The sequence below is a fragment of the Falco rusticolus genome, chromosome 10, assembly GCF_015220075.1.
Source record: "Falco rusticolus isolate bFalRus1 chromosome 10, bFalRus1.pri, whole genome shotgun sequence".
NCBI lineage: Eukaryota > Metazoa > Chordata > Aves > Falconiformes > Falconidae > Falco > Falco rusticolus.
Genome location: NC_051196.1, coordinates 30,328,058 through 30,344,441, shown reverse-complemented (window position 1 = coordinate 30,344,441; position 16,384 = coordinate 30,328,058). Strand labels below are relative to the sequence as shown.

The window sequence follows — 16,384 nt, the reverse complement described above, 5'->3', positions numbered from 1 at the left end:
CAGCAGACCCTCACTACCCACGCGTAAAACAAGCAAGCTTTAAGAGTGCATTTGCCCAAACGACTGCCTGAAAATTATTCTTGTTAGCTCGTTAAAGAACAAGTCAACCCTGCTGGGATTTAAACACGTGGAAACCATGACATCAGACCTACAGCTTGCCACCAGCTGGAGCAGAGGTCCCCGGCTGCACCCCAGGGCTGCTGCACCCCAACCCCTGCCCACAAGCAACAGGGATGGCAAGCGCTCGTCCAAGCCACGAGTGGATGCAGTGACTTCAACTGAGGAGGTAAAGTCCAATTATATAAATGAGTGCTGAAGGCTTCCTGTAATCATTTCTCCGGTGGTATTTTCGGAGCACTTCTAATCAAGAAACAGCTGACTCGCTCATGGAAAATTAATTTCACTGTGATGATATGTACCAGAAGAGGCAGCAGGGTAATTTGCAACTTGGGAGTTGATTCAGAAGAGGTCTGAGCATAAGCCGTGCCAGCTACCGGCACAGGAAGGAGACAGACCTGACACATCTTGCTCTTGACCGCAGCATGCTTCCGCCACCTGCGGAAAGGACCTTCCTCCAGCATCCCCCGGCACAGGGATGGCGCGGCACGCCAAGCCCCACACTGGGAGGGACAGCCACCGGGGCTGGGGTCAGGAAGAGGGGCCAGGCAGCTCACAGCAGCCCTGCATGCCCGCAGCAGTATCAGCGCCCAGCACGACACCCAGGCTTTCCTGAGGAAGGAGCAGGTCTTCCTCTGCTTTGAGATTCAGGACTGTTCCGTTCAGCATTTTTCCCAGTTCATTAGTCCGTCATGCAGATGCACAAAGGGGCCCCATTTGTGAGTTTACCATGGTCTCACTGCGACGTGCAGCCTTCTCCCGGGAGCTCTGGGGCAGCTGGACCCCAGCCCAGCCAGGGCAGCCAGCACATACCCCTGCCCTGCCACGGGAGCACACATCCCAACAACCCCATCATAAATCCATACAGCCAGGGAAAGGGAACTGCTGCTGCACAAACTGCTCGGCCAGGCGCTGGGAGCAGGTAGGAAGCACCCAGCAGAGCCTGCGGGACCCCCGCACGCAGGAGGCACAACAGACTCCAGAAGGGGTGAAGGTCCCACAGGCAGCAGGGCTGGGTGCTGAGGTCACCCAGCACCCTGCCAGGGCTGGGAGATGCTGCCCACTGCCAACACCTCCCACGGGGCCCAGAGACAGCCAAACCAGCAGTCACGTCTGCCTTAAGCCTTTGGTTAAGCTCTCCCAGCAGATCCCCAGCATCAATTCAGCTCTGTTAGCATTAGCAGTACAAAGGGGTTTAATCAAACTAAGCCTCCAAGGAACAGATAGACAGTTAAGATAGTCTTAACTCTTAAACAACCTAACTAGGAAATTTAGCAGCATCCCATCACTAACACACCACGAGACCTCTGTCTCTATTAGCCTTCCAGCAGCACCGTATTCCCCAGACATACAGAGTGCCAGAACAAATAAGCAAGCGGTTCCTATTAGTTTTAGAGAATATAATATTAACGCCCTCACTGTTACTTAGTCCTTCACCTATAAATAGTACAGGAAGGAATAATTTGATACGTTAAGTGGTCTAAGAATTAACAGTGCAGCAGCAGCACTGAGCTGTTAATTACAAACCATCCAGCCCCAAAATTGGCAAGTTCACAGCCTGCACGTGCACGAAGCCAGTGGGGAAGATGGGAGACTGCAGGGATGCTCGACCAGAACCTGAATACAGGGAATCTGCATCTGAACTGTCTTAGAGAAAAGTGACCCTGGGGAGGATTTAGCAAGGGGGAAGAAAATTCAAATTATTCTAATAATCCCTGAAATTTTAATGGACATATTTAAGATGGCAGCTTTCAGTTGCAATCCCACAACTGGACAAGCTAAGGTGTTTGTCACTTTGAAGAACGCTGCACCAATTTTAGGATACCCAGCAAGAAAAGCACAACATGCTCTGCACATGGGAAAACTCATGAGTCCAAGGGAGTGTTTACAGCACCAAAGTACCCATGGAAGGAGCCCTGCACCCCAGCAGCTGCCAGGACAGGCGGAGGGATTGAGCCCCAGGTCACCCAGGCACAGTCACACTGACCGGGACAGCAAGGAGCCCAGCGCCGGCACGCACTGTACCTGGCTCCACACAAGTGATGCTGCGGGTGGGGAAACCAGGAGGACAGAGTACACCCGTGCACCAGGGCAGCAACGCAACGGATGGCTGTAAGGTCACACAGGGCTTTACAAAGCCCAAGAGCAGCGAGCAGCTCAGCCCCTGGGCTTGGCTGCAATTCCTCTTTCCAAGGAAGGGCGTAGTGACATGTGCAGGCTGGAGCACAGAGCATAACAAGCATTTGCCCAAGTTAAATATTACCCTTCCCAGAGAGATTCGGACTCTTAACTGCAGCTCAGGAGATGCAATTCCACACGACTGTATCTCCTGTTTATTTTCCATCCCTCCTCCTTCACAGCAATGGGCAGCTCTCCCCATCTACAGCCAGCCTGCCCTCCCCATCTCGCCTCCCTTCGCCAGGGTCAGCGCAAACACTTCCAAGGAGAAAAAGAGCATCAGCTGCCAGCAGATTTCTCCGCACACAAAGCATAAAAGCACAGCACTCACTGGGCACTTGTGGGCACCGCACAGTTAAATGCACAATAAAAGGCTCTTCAGCAGGCGGAGTGAAATGGTTGCTAACCTCTCTGGCTGGCAGCACTGGCAGGCTGCTGCTGGCTACCAACAGCAAACATTTACAGCTCAGCATTTGTTCCTTAGGTTCATTAGGAGACAAAGCGGTGGAAATTCCTGCACCCCAGACACCATCTCAAAGCAGCAGGAATCCTGACACCTAAGCCCAATGCTCACATAGGATCAGGATAAGGAAACAGAGGGAGGGTTTCAATTTAAAAAAAAAAAAAATAAATCAGTGAACACTTGGGCAAGCAAGGGAGAGGAAGAACAGGCAGATACTCCCCCGTGCTGCCCCAGAAGCAGAAGGGCAGGGGAGGATGTGGGCAGCCTGGGACAACTCCTCATCTCCCAGGTCGTGGGAATCAGAAGGGCTGCAGGACAGAAAGGAAATCCTTTACTGCAGGCAACCCCAGGCACCAGCCTGGGCACCCTACTCAAACACGCAGCCTTAGGACGTACAGGAAAAAGGGTACACATGGGGTGGTACTCCTCAAGAAATGCATTCAACAGGGCGTTTTCCTCAGGGCTGGCCTTCACCAGTTGAAGCAATCTGGAATACAGCCAAACCACAGCAGAGAACAGAAGACAGGTTAGATTTGGATTTAAAATTTCTATATACATCACACACTATTTAAATAGATTTTGAAATCACCGATTTGTTAGCCTTCCAAATTAGGACATCAGCTGTACATACTGGAGAGTATAAAATTGTCAAGATAAAAACAATTTCAGAGTCATGGATTTACTGACTCAGTTCACACAGTACAAACTGCACTGTCTGAAGCTTTCACACCCTGACTTTAATGGAGAAAAAGAGAACAGGACTGTTGTTTAGGATATTCCCCCAAAAAACAGACAAAAGACCTGATTTTTCAAGCATGTTTTACAAGTTCAGCATGGCTGAACAAAAAGGGTTATCACATGTACAGCCTCATGTTTACGGCAATGAGCAGTTCCACAGGGGAGCCTGAGATGTTGTTTCTGCTCAGTGGCTTGCCTCTTACACCAGGCTGGACCATCCCAGTTAACACATACGAAACAATATGCCCTCCCAGTTATGCTTAAATACAGGCACCAGATTTGTAGTTACAGCATCCAGGATGGCATTTGCTCTCTGATCAGTTCAGCAAGACCCGTGGCACATCTTCCACTGCCATTTACTGCTAAAGCACGGCCCAGCTCCTGTGAAATCTTCTTTGTCTCCAAAAAACCAGATTACCATGGGGCAAGTCCTGCCCCCTGCCTAGTTTGCCCATGATGCATGCAATCCCAGGGGACCCACTCCTCACCATCGGAACGGTGAAACCCAAGGCAGCGATTTTTAGCCCCGCAGCGGTCTTTCCTACGCCAAGCTGCTGGCTGCTTCGTGTCCCCAACCTGAGCAGGGCAGGGACACCCCACAAACCGTCCCACAGGAGGTTCAAGGCAGGCTGCAGAGCGCAACCCTCCGCCTGCACTAAGGCATTTACCCTAGCAATACCCAAGCGCCATAACATGATTACTCTTATCAGCAGGGCAGTATCTACCACCAGAAGATGCAGGCTCTCATCTGACCTGACATCGGGCGCTTTGACTCCTCACTGCGGCTAAAAAGCCCAGAGCCAGGAGCACGCACTGCGATACTGGGTCAGTACCTGCTGGTGGGAATAAACCACCCTGCAAATGCTCCAGCCCTGGGAAGCGTAAAAGCAGCTTTGCAGCAGACACTATTTGCACTGTGGAGACTGCATCTAAGGAGAGATCCCTCTGTAGCAATACACCAAGACTGTCCCTGCTGTGATTTCTTTCCCATACATTGCCAGGTCCTGGGAAACCCACCGTTTCAGCAGCCAGAGAAGGAGCACTGCCACAGCCCCATCTCCACACTATGCATCAGCCTGTCTCATCTGCCCATTAGCCCCTTCAACTCCTAAAAAATTCTCCAAGCTGAAATTCTTCAATCACGTGGGATTATTGTTGTCCAAGATTTTAAAAGGCAGCAGCTCGGAGCTCCCTGCCAAGGGTACTTTTACCGTACAGTGCCATTAAGATCCACAGTAGCCTGGCCTCCGCAGTAAGATTACAGAGTTGCTCTTGTCTGCAATAATTAAAGACTGCACTGCAAACAGTCCGTACAGCTGCTGTGTTTTTATAGAACAGAAAAAGCTATCAGAGACAGGATGGGACTTTGAAGTTCCAACACACAGACCATTACCTATCAGATTTTGTAAGAACTCTGATGTCCCAAGACATTTATCAGCTTTGTTGTGACTTATGCAGCCTTGAAATACCTAACATTTTTAATATGGTCTTCTTCCACCTGACAAGCAAGCTGGTAATACAGCTGCTGTAAATAAATTAACTAATTCCATTATCAGAGTAGGGAATTATTTTATTGGAAGTAATTCACATCTGCAAACTTATTTAGCACTTAACTAAGAGACTACACACCAAATCACAGCCTGTGTGATGCCCTCCTGTATGTCAGCAGAAAAACAATGGTGTGACAGTCTGTTCGGGATGCTCTGAATAGGACATAAATGTCTGAAATTGAAAAACTCTTCTCTCCACCACCCCACACCACACACCTCTGCTGCGCCCCACGGCTTCCCCCCAGGATCACCCTGCTCTCCCTCCCTCTGCTGACTCGTTCCTCTGGCAAACATTTACTAACAGCACTGCTGCCCTGGCGCCAGGCATAAAGAAAACCCTAAACCCTATTCCCCCCTTCCCGTGATAAAGTGCCCTGGCATCAGGAACCACATTTGCACTGCCCTTTACCACAATCAGCACACTTGCAGAGTTGTGCCTAACACACTACCATTAAGTTACATATTAATCCCAGATAAGCAGAAAAAAAGCTATTAAGTGAGTGAGCTCATCAAGGGATAAGAAAGAGCGCCCACAGCCACAAGCTGTAACCAGGCTTCATGGCGTGATGGGGACATGCTGGCTGCAAGGGACTGGAAGCTTGCGGCCCCCCAACTCCCACCCCACCAGGTTTGGGGTTTATACAAACAGGGGAAAAAAACTGATCCAAGTTCAGCATCACAGGGTGCCCGTGAGCAGGCTGTGGGGACAGGGCGCTGGGCACTGAGCCCAGCTGCCCACAGCAGCCCAGCAGCATGGGGCACACAGTGCCATGCCCGTCCCACCGCAGGCAGCCAGGGCGGCCTTCTCCTGCCCGGAGCCACCAGCACTCACCTGTGTGGTGGCTCTACAGCTGCCTGGGGACTTCCAAGCCAATGTTCTTCCTTAGCACCCCCACCCCGGCAGCCCTGGAGAGAGACAAGTACATGTGGGGACACACTGGGGAACAGCAAACACCCCCTCCCTGCAACCCACTGCCCCACAGACACCTTTATCTCCTCACACACAGCAGCAGCTGAAGTTTTAGAGGTGTGTGTTTACTGAGGGATCTGATCATCAATATGAGAAACAGGGCAGGGGAGGGAAATAAAAAAATAAACTAATCAGATTCCAGCCTGCCTGCAGCCCGAAGTCAAGCTCTGCAAACAAGAGTCATACATTTGGCTACCTTGGAAAAGATAAACACGCTGGGAACAGGAGGCCAGTGCTCCCCAGGTTGATCATCCCTCCCCAGCCCCACGTGGGACACGTCCCCCCGCCGTGCCCAGCTCTGCTGTGCTGCCCCAGCCTGCCTCCTGCACAGACCCCCAGATCAGGGCAGCACTTGGCAGACTAGGAGGGGAATTAACTTCTCACAGGTGGGCACATCTCTGTTTGGGCTCAGGAGCAGGGTTTAGACATGGCAGCTCCAGAAGCCCATCCATGGGGGCCAGCACACAGCACCCACAGGTGCTCCAGCACCTACCACAGCCTGCAAACAGGACCCGGGTGGGCAGGAGCAAGGCAGGGCGAGCTGGGGAGCAGCTCAGGGCTTTGTCACCACAGCACAAGGGTGGGCTCTGGGAAAACCAGGAGCATGCTGGCACCTTACTGCGCAACCAGATCCCTGAGCAGAGGCAGAGCAAGACACCAAAGTCCAAGAGGGCACCAAACCCCAAGGGGACGCCCAGCATACAAACACTAAGGGTGGGATGGGTCAGAAACACAACCTCTAAGAGCAAACACCGGCCACCTCCTGCACCAAGGCAGCGCCAGGCCTTGCAGTGTTTCAGTCTCGGATGCAGAGAAGGAAGCCCCTGTGCTCACCTGAAGCTGTGGCTGATCCTGACATGGGCTTCCCTGCCCTTACCCAAGCAACTCCCTGTGACCATACGCAGAGCCCAGAGATGCCAGCCTCCAATTTCTGTCCCCTCTCACATCCAGCTCCCATTTAAGTCTTCCTGGCCTCCAACCCCCACATCACTACTGGGAAGCTAAAACTCATGAGTGCATCAAGCATGCTGTGAGGTCTCAGGGATGACATGTTTCCTTTGCATCCTAAAAAAATGCACCAAAAAAAATATGTATCTTGGTGTGCATCTCACAAAGATGGATCAGAGCAGCTCCCCATCAGCCTCAGGGCCAGGGCAGGCACTGGGAGAGCCCACACAGGACAGCTGGAAGCAAAGCTAGCTTCATCAGGGGTTAACCTCCTTCTCTCCCTCTGCAAACATCGCCCTCAGTTCAAACGGGCAGGGTTGGCTACTGCAGACACCCATGGGTTTGCGAAGGCTGCAGGGAAGGAGCCGGGCACGAAGCAAGCGCAGGACCCCAAGGGGCCACACAGAAGGAGCTGATCAGGGCTGGTGTCCCACAGACTGCCCACAGCAGCCCCTCCAACCCACCCAGCACGGCACCAGCCCAGTGACAGCAGCCCACCCTCCTCCTGGCCGAGGCACCAGCCCTTCCCTCCATGCTGGATAACGAGATTTTTAGATTACACCAATGTATTCAGTCAAGTTACCCGATGTGTGCAGGTTGCGCTTGCTTCTCCAAGGTATTACAGCTAAACCCCATCCTCCTCCACTCCCCCATCCCAAATGTGGCCAAACCCTCAGCAGCACCTTGCAAACACAGCCCCTAAGTGCCAGGTCCCTCTTCAGCAGCACCCTGCAAATGGGGTGTGTGTGTGTCTGACCGGCTCCTGAACCAGGTGCAGTACCCCAAATGCAAAGTGGGGAGGCAGCCGGGGGAGTGCAACAAGGGGGGAAAGGGTTGGTGTCAGCACCCGCTGCAAGACCTGCTTTGCTATCAGCTTTCTGCAGCACAGCAGCAAACAAGCCAATTACTGTGTTGACTGGCATTTTTTCTACTTTAATTATGTGAAAGCAAGGTTAACCTAAAGCACCCTGAAGCTAGGCAGCCCCCCGCCCCCAGCACAGCTCCCTCCATCTGCTCTTGCCCTACAGCCCTTCGCAACATCATGTGTGGAACCAGCAACCCTGGAGCTGCTTCACAGGGCCAGGTACCAGCAGACAGCCCACTGCTGCAACCTAGAAGCTGTAAGACCATTTGATACAACCCAGGACACCAGAAAGGCTATGCTGACAAGACTATTGCAAGCTAGCAAGTCTGCCAAGGCCTCCGAAATACAAAAAGATGCTTGACTAATCCTTGCCCATAATTACAAAAGCAAGTTAGGGCAGGAAGACACATAACGGGCTTAGGCTGGAGGAGAACTGAGGCCAAGCCTCATTTGCAGGTTTGATTAGCAATAAATTAAACATGGGAACATTTTGCAGCCGGCTGTCACACAAGAAGCTCTGCCAGCCCCACACAAGGGCTCAGGTCACATCCAGGAGAGATGGGGCAGCCTGAGTGTGGGACCCCCATGCCTGCAGCACAGGTGGGATGCAGCTGAATTTATTGCCCCACATTTACTCTGGAATAATTTCCACTGCAGCATGCAACAAGACAAAAACATGAGGAGGTCTGAGAATCAGAGCGGAGAGAAGTCTGCAAAGCAGCATCACTGCTTTAAGCAAAGGGGAAGGAGCAACAACACTGCAGGGAGCACCAGCATCTGCTGCTGCATGATAACTGCACTGTTCAGTTCATCTCAAAGCAGAAGTCACCAATACCTGTCCTCCAGTCCCAAATCCTCCAAGCCACTTGCTTGGGGTATTTTCTGTCCTGCCGGCAGTGCCAACAGTCACAAGCCAAGCACCGGATTGCTGCGAGCTGTGGCTGCCCTCCTTACGTCGAATGGCAGGGAGACAGAAGGTGGTTACCAGAATAAGCCTTTTTAAGAAAAAGGAAAGACAATTTGAATAGCCAGCATATTTTCAGCAGCTCATTCAGCTAAGTCAGGGCAGCTCGCTGCGTGCAGGTGAAGCGGCACAGGGCACGCTCACAGCACAATGATCACAGACCCACAGGGACAGGGCACCCGCAAGCACCAACACACTCCCCACAGCACAAAACTGTAACCTTGTGAAAAAAGAGACAGCCATGCACCTTGGACACCCTTGCCCTACCACTCCAGGCGGATGCTGGCAAGCACAACAGCTCTTAACTGGAAAGTGATTTTAAACTTCCCTCTATCTGCTGATTGCGACACTTCCCTCTATCTGCTGATTGCGACACTTCCCCCTGCCCGCCGTGGCACACACACAGGCACAAACCCAGCACAGCTGGTCTGCTGCCATGCCCACACCGGCAGTGTGAGCAGGGCATGGGGTGGGAGGGGGCCAGGTCCCCTCTTGCCCTGTGCCAGGACAAGCTCCAGGCAGGGCAGCACCTGCCCGAGCCCAGCAGAAGCCCTGTGGCCAGCAACCCCAGGAAACAGGGAGAGGTGGGCTCCCACCGCCCGGCGTGCCCCCAGCGCAGCAAAGGGCCGAGCAGCCAGTGCCTCTGGGCTGAGAGCGCAGCAAGAGGCATCATCTGCTTTACTCCTCTGCAACCAGCACGAGCTCCTCCGCTGCCACAGCTGAAGTCCCACAGGCTCCCAGGGACACGATGCTGCAGCGACTGGCATAAGGGCAGGGGAGACCCTTGTGAGGTCCAACGCTGGCAATGGCCACTGCAGGGGGGTGCTGGCCTCCCTGTGGAAGCACTGGAGAATCTGGTCCCTTCTGCAGAGCCACACAAGCTCCACAAGTCACAGCTGCTTTTCTAGAAGGTGGAAGCCTGACTGCCAAATGCCAGAGCATCTCCCTTACCTGTCAGCACAGAGCTTTATATATCTGGAAACATGGGTTCAAACTGCAAGCCAGAAAAGGACGCCCTTTTCCCCAAAATCCTCCAGGATGCTGAATGACTAAGAACATTTGCACGCTCCTACTTCCCCATCACTTCAAACTTTTCCCATCTGGTTCTGCATTTGGTCACTGCTGCAGTCTGAAACCTGCCTGCTAAACTACCCAACTTCTTCGAAAGCAAGCCTTGCCACACAAACACGGCTGGATAATATTCTTGCTCAATAGCTGGTCTCCAGGCTGGCATTTTCAAAGGCTTTGATCCATTTCAAATAAGGCAATGAGCTTAGCCCTTGATTAAATACATAGCATAATCCACCTAAATCTTGTTAGCCGAGAAGCAAGTCGCTCATCTCACTAGTTGTGGGTGGCGTTGTGTTTCACTGCCAGGCAAGCCAGGCTACCTCCAGCGTGACAGTGCCCCTCGGGGACACAGCCCAGGCAGGCAGAAGCACTGGGGCAGCTGGCAACCACAGCAAGAAGGTGCACTGCTTGCCACCACTGCCCCAGCAAGCCCATATGGATTCAAGGTGCAGAAGTTCACAAGACCCTTCCATAAAGCTTCTCCCTGTAACTGGCAAAAGCCACCCAGGGAAAGAGCTTGTCAGCTTCCCGCTGGAGGACACAGGGAGACCACTTCCAGGCTCACCCCATGGCCAGGACAATGAGCATCCAACAGCCAGCAAAGCTCTAAAAAAAAAAAATAAATTAAAAAAAACAACAAAAAAACTACAGCAAAAGAAATCATAGAACGGTTTGGGTTGGAAGGGACCCTAAAGATCACCGGGTTCCAACCCCCAGCCATGGGCAGGGACACCTTCCACTAGACCAGTTGCTCCCAGCCCCATCCAGCCTGGCCTTGAGCACTTCCAGGGATGGGGCAGCCACAGCTGCTCTGGGCAGCCTGTGCCAGGGTCTCACCACCCTCACAGTGAAGAAGTTCTTCCTGATATCTAACCTAAATCTACCCTCTTTCAGTTTAAACCCATTCCCCCTTGTCCTATCGCCACATGCCCTTGTGACAAGCCCCTCGCCAGCTTTCCTGTCAGCCCCTTTAGGTACCAGCAGGAGCTGTAAGGTCTCCCCAGAGCCTTCACTTCTCCAGGCTGAACAACCCCAGCTCTCTCAGCCCCTCATCCCAGGAGAGGTGCTCCAGCCCTCTGCCCATCTTCGTGGCCTCCTCTGGACTCGCTCCAGCAGGTCCATGTCCTTCTTAACGCTGGGGGCCCCAGAGCTGAATGCAGCACGGGGCGGGGGGGGGGGGGGTCTCACAAGAGCAGAGCAGAGGGGGAGAATCGCCTCGCTCGACCTGCTGGTCACGCTTCTTCTGGTGCAGCCCAGGACATGGCTGGCTTTCTGGGCTGCAAACAGCCATTGCTGGCTCATATTCAGTTTTTTACTGACCAGCACCCCCAAGTCCTCCTCCACAGGGCTGCTCTCAATCCATTCTCTGCTCAGCCTGTGTTGCTGCTGGGGACTGCCCCATCCCACATACAAGATCTTGCACTTGGCCTTGCTGAACTTCACGAGGTTTGCTCGGCCCCACCATCCAAGCCTCTCCAGGTCCCTCTGGACAGCACGTCCTTCCCTCCAGCACATCAACCACACTACACAGCTCACTGTCACTGGCAAACTTGCCAAGGGTGCACTTGATCCCACTGTCCATGTCACTGACAAAGATGCTGAACAGCACTGGTCCCAGCACAGACTCCATAGAAACGCCACTCAGCACTGGTCACACCAGCGCAATCACTGGCCCCAAGTGAGGGAGCCAGGCTGGAGCGCAGGATATGCTGGTCACGCTTCCCCTTCCTCGGGACGAATGAATCTGTGGCACGGCGTTTGTAGAGCATTAGCAGAAAGGCCCGGCTGCTGCGTGGGAAGCGTGCCACAGCAAGGGCAACTTTCCCCATGCCAGACAGGCAAGAGCCTGGCTCTGGGCAAGATACAGGCATGCAGCCAGGGTCTGCCTCGCACGCACAGCCCGCTCCCAAGGGTGGCATCGCTCACCAGCTGAGGAGGAAAAGCAGCACCGCTTCCCTCCTGGGTCCCAGGCTGCCTCTCTCCAACTCCTCTGCACTTCCCAGCGCAGATGCCAGTGTGGGTGCACGCATGTTCATGCCATCCCCAGCAGCGAGACATGGGGGAACAAGGCAGTTGGGGAAGTCTGGCAAAAAGAAACCCTCCTGCCCCAGGCAAGCCTGTTCCTCTCTTGCTTGGCTCTGGGATAACTCTATAAACATATATATATATTTATATAAGAGGTGAGTCTTTCAAAGCCCACAGAAGTAGAACACCAAGCAGGGGAAGACTATGAAGATGCTTTTCCCAGCCCCAAGGATGCTCCTTCCCAGCCTGAAGCTGTATGACCCCACTCCCCACCAGTTCCATCCAAAGAGAAAATTCTGTTGGGACATGGGACAGGAGAGATCAGCTCCAAAGACTACAGCATATTTATTATTTGAGTCATTAGAAGACAAATTCTCTGGAAAGCACTGCTGCTCCCTATTCCCCTCCAGGTGTCGGACCAGCTCTGAGGGGTGGTGATTTCCCCCCCAGGGCCGATCCCAACCCAGAGGCAGGAGCCCCGCAAAGCCCTGCTCCATGCTGCATTAGCAGCTCTACAGCTTCCCGCAGCAGCCAGCCACGTTTCAACGTCCACTGAAGGATTTTAAGTTAATTTAACCATGTTAATACGTTATGTGGTTTCTGTCATCTCAATTACCTTAAAAAGCTCAGGCACAGATCTCAGGGGGAATGCATGGAGGAGGAAAAAAACTACGATTTAAAAATTACTTGGGGGGGAATCTTGGGCATGATCCCAAAGCAGAGTCTCTGGCAGGTCGGGGGGGGAAGAGAGAAAACAACCCTCACAGGATTTCAAAACAAACCAAAAAAGCAGTCAGAGACAGTAACTGCTTTAATCAAATACTAGCCAGGAAGGCTCAGCAGAGCAGATCTTGCCAGTCACCAGCTGGCATAGCGGGAACCAGCCTTTTGGCATTGGTATCCTCACCCAGAGCCCAGCAAGGGAAAGGGCTGCCTGCAGAGGAGCCGGGATGATAAATGACAGCAGTTGAGCATTGCAGGGGCATTTCACCGCTTCAGAGGTTGCTGCTATAACAATCTTCTCTGACTCAGCAGCTGAAAGGGACGCTGGGAAGGAAGCACCATAAAAAAAAAAAAAGTCATGCATTATTAATATGGACTCTGGCAGCAAGACATGAGTTGGAAAAACACTGAGGGGGAAAAAATATGACTGCAGAATAAGAGCGAACTGCATGTGTGGAATCATTTCACACTCCTGCGGGAGCTGCTGCGCTCGTGGGGCTGCTGCGGCTGGGGGCCACCCCATGCACCTCCTGAGGGTCCCCAGCTCCAAGGGAACACCATGTTTGCCGACAGGACCTTAATATCCAGTTTTCTCCCCCAAAGCAGGTTGCTGCAACCCTAGCGCAGAACATACCACACGCCTTGGGCATGGCCCACACTAGTTTCAAGCTAGGACAGCCCTGGGCTTTTCTGCTGTGTAAGACAGCCATTTTAGCAGGTTTATTTAGCTGTGGTCGGTGCATCACTTGCAGACTCCCAGCAGCTTCCCCTCGTTGCTTTGCACCCCAAGCAGCCCCCCAGCAGAGCCCTGGCCACGCTGCCGGGTGTTTTAGCAAGAGCAGCCATTGCACAACGTGCCCAAGGCTCCCACGCCACAGCCACATGCCACACAGGGACATGAAAGGCAGGAAACAGGACTGAAACCCTTTCCTTTTCCTGCCAGGTCAGTGAGGGAGAGAAAAAAAAAAAATCAGTTAGGACTTGACTACCTGGTGCACTGCAGTGTTTGCCTTCCTCTTCTACTCTGTATGCTTTGTACACATATTTTTTTTCCAGAGGCACTTCATAAACATTGGCATTCACATAGCAGTCTTCACCACTTCCCATCCAAAATCCTTGCTCAAGACATAGCCTCTCCCAACCTGCTGCTGAGGGGAGACACCATAAATTAAGAGTACAGGCTCCCCCATCACAGGCATGACACAGACCTCCACCAGCTTGTCCTCGTTGTTGCAGCATAACCCTCTGATCCCTGCACAGGAGCCTTTTGGCAGCGTATCAGCATATTTATAAAGTTTCAGCACAGCTTGGTCCCTGGCCTCTCCAAAGCAAGGAAGGTAGCTAACAGTGCCAGGATTCAAGACATTCCTTTGATCATCTGTACGACAATAGCATTCAAGTAAAACCGATCAATTACTTTGCCATAAAATTCCCTAGATATGCAAGCAAACACTGGCTGAAGACTGCTTATACCATAGTCCAACCTGCAGCTGTGTGATGGGGTTTTTTTGCCTGTATTTGCTTTCTTCCATTACGTGTGCCGTGGCATCCTCCATGCAGAAATACCTCCCAACGTTTACCTGGCAGGTTAGAAAGGCACAGGGAGGGAAGAGCTTTGCAGGCGCCATCTCACATGCAGCCCTCTCGCAGCAGGCTGGGAGCACACAGCCCAAGCAAGCACCGTGCAGACATGTGCCTGCTCACCGGGGCAGGAAAACAGTGGCTTTCTAACAGACAGCTCTCACCAAGCAGGGAAACCAAGACACAAACTGGAGGAAAAAAAAAATACCCATGGTGCTATTTGAACCCAAATCCCCTGCAAGCAGCCTCTCCCTTGCAGCAAGAGCTGGGGGGGAAGGGATGGGTACCCAGGTTGGGGTCCCCTCTGCTGCAAGGGGGGCTGGCCAGCATCTTCAGAGGGGCCCCAGGGCAAGACCCATGCACAGGGCAAGGACGCTGGAGGCACTTGTCTCAGCCCAGCCATGTCACACACAACCACAGGTTTGCAAAGGAAAGAGTCCATTGGTTTTGCACCTCAAAACCAAAAACCTACAAAAATGAGCTTTAGGAAGTCACAAACAACATGGCCACAGACTTTCCGCTAAAGCCCAGCCCAAGCAAGCACTAGCCCCCTTGCCTCCTCCATGTAGCCAGGAGGTACGAACAAGCCAAGCTTCTTGTACCCCTGAAGTAGTATTTACATGCCTTGGAAAAACAAAGTGTCAAATAAGGTGTACTAAAGCTTGTGGCTTTATACAACACACCCACAGGTCACTACAGAGCACAAGGGATACCCCAAACCTGCCTGCCCCCCAGGCACAACAGCCTGTTCCTCTTTAGGTTTGAGCACAACCTGCAAGCCCCAGAAAATTCCTTTTGTAACAGAAAAAGGGCTCCGCTGCCCTGCCAGTCACCAGGATGGGGGTTACACATGCTGTCCCTCCATCACCCCTGGGACCTTTCCAAGTAGCAGATGAGGACGGCCAAGAACAGTTCTCCTGCCAGGCACTGATATCACCCCTCAGCTCTGTGGTCTACCTCTCCTTTCAAAATAAGAGCAGCTCCAAAAAGCCCTGGCATTTTTAATGTTCTCAAAAACACACCCACAAACAACTCAAAAATTTCTGATTTGGGTTTTTTTCTTTGCATTTCAGCAGCACAGTCCACTATACATTTTCTGCTCCATCTCTCAAAACAGGACTAATACCCACAGTATTTACAGCAAGTGCTAGAAAACCTTCAAACACACATTAACCACCCTAACACACCAGCATTCAAAATGCTGTCAGACAAAACCACAGTCAGAACAACAGTCAAAATGCAAATGCAAAGAAAAAGCTAGTATGAAAATCAACTTTACTAAACTAACCCAGCAAAGATTTTGTCAAAGTAAATGCATTCTATTGTAACAATGATGCTTTAAAAATAAAGCTGTTCAAGGAAAGATTTTCTCGCTCTGTATAGCTACATATCAGTTTCTCTTCCAGACTATTCATCCCTTGATGCTGCCACAGGGAGAGCTGAGGGCTCTGCAGTCCTACCCAGCCAGCAGCACAGCAGCCCCAGCCAGCACCACTGCTTGAGGGTCACCAGTGCCAGCCCTGTGATATTCCCCAGAAGTTCAAATAAAATTAAGCATTTTAAGACTCCATGCACTGCTTGGATATTAAAATCCACTAACAGTAACAGCATTCAAACAGGAACAAGTGCAAACATACAGCTCCCCACATTGCTCATCTCCATTCCCTGCAGTCGTCCCCTGGGTGTTCCACCGTACCCTGCAGAGCAGATGCTGCCGAGTTAATACAATTAATGAGTCCACCTGGAAAAGTCAGCCGATCAGCTCAGGAAACAAACCAGCAGTGTCGGAGCCCTTATCTCCCCCCAAGCCAGCAGCCAGCTGAAGTGGTTGAGTACCTGGTGAAGCCCCAGCCTTCCATGGCCTCCCAAGCCCATGCAGATCAGGTCTCTTGGAAGCCTGGGCTGACAGCACTAATGGCTTTGCTTTAAGGTTTGGTCTGTGGCAGAACATCAAGTTTCGAAGCATTTAATTTGCAGGAATGAACCAGTACCTGTAAGGTTTTGTGACTGCTGAGCAGCTTCCAGAAGCCAGGCCTTCCAGAGGTAGACAGATGAGACAAATTCTTCACATCCTCCCTGCAGTTGCAACACCCTGCGAGCCACCAGCAAAATAACCCAAACCAGATGTGCCTGACAGACAACACAGGTGCTTACAGGCAAAGAAAGTCCAGTAATTCACCTGCCCTCAAAT

At 52.2% G+C, this 16,384-nt stretch overlaps 1 protein-coding gene across 2 annotated transcripts in view; it reads right to left on the bottom strand.

The window, feature by feature from the left end:
- B4GALT5 (beta-1,4-galactosyltransferase 5) overlaps window positions 1–16,384 on the bottom strand; it is a 40,225-nt gene that overhangs the window by 17,897 nt on the left and 5,944 nt on the right. The window contains exon 1 of one of the 2 annotated variants that reach the window (XM_037402468.1): window positions 5,879–6,091. The exons of the other annotated variant lie outside the window; for it this stretch is intronic. The gene's annotated coding sequence lies outside the window, so the exon portion shown is untranslated. Of the gene's footprint in view, window positions 1–5,878; window positions 6,092–16,384 lie in introns of those variants that run through there. 2 annotated transcript variants of the gene reach the window in all.